Source organism: Amphiura filiformis, chromosome 7, assembly GCF_039555335.1.
Source record: "Amphiura filiformis chromosome 7, Afil_fr2py, whole genome shotgun sequence".
Taxonomy (NCBI): Eukaryota; Metazoa; Echinodermata; class Ophiuroidea; order Amphilepidida; family Amphiuridae; genus Amphiura; species Amphiura filiformis.
Genome location: NC_092634.1, coordinates 16,228,439 through 16,228,679, shown reverse-complemented (window position 1 = coordinate 16,228,679; position 241 = coordinate 16,228,439).

Sequence of the window (241 nt, the reverse complement as noted above, 5' to 3'; positions counted from 1 at the left end):
TTTCATTATGTTGAAACGGATTTTTAAGAGGAACAAAAATTATTTGAGACATCTTTGGTTTATATCGGAGCATTTTTACGATGTTGACCCCTGTGTCAGTCAAAATGTGACCTTTGACCTTTTTGCTTTTAACTCAAGAACCATACGTTACAGAGATCTACTTGCAGATCCACTTGCTGATTGTATAAGTCGTACGTTATAAATACCTGTTTTATAATCTCAACTGCAGGTTACTGTTAAG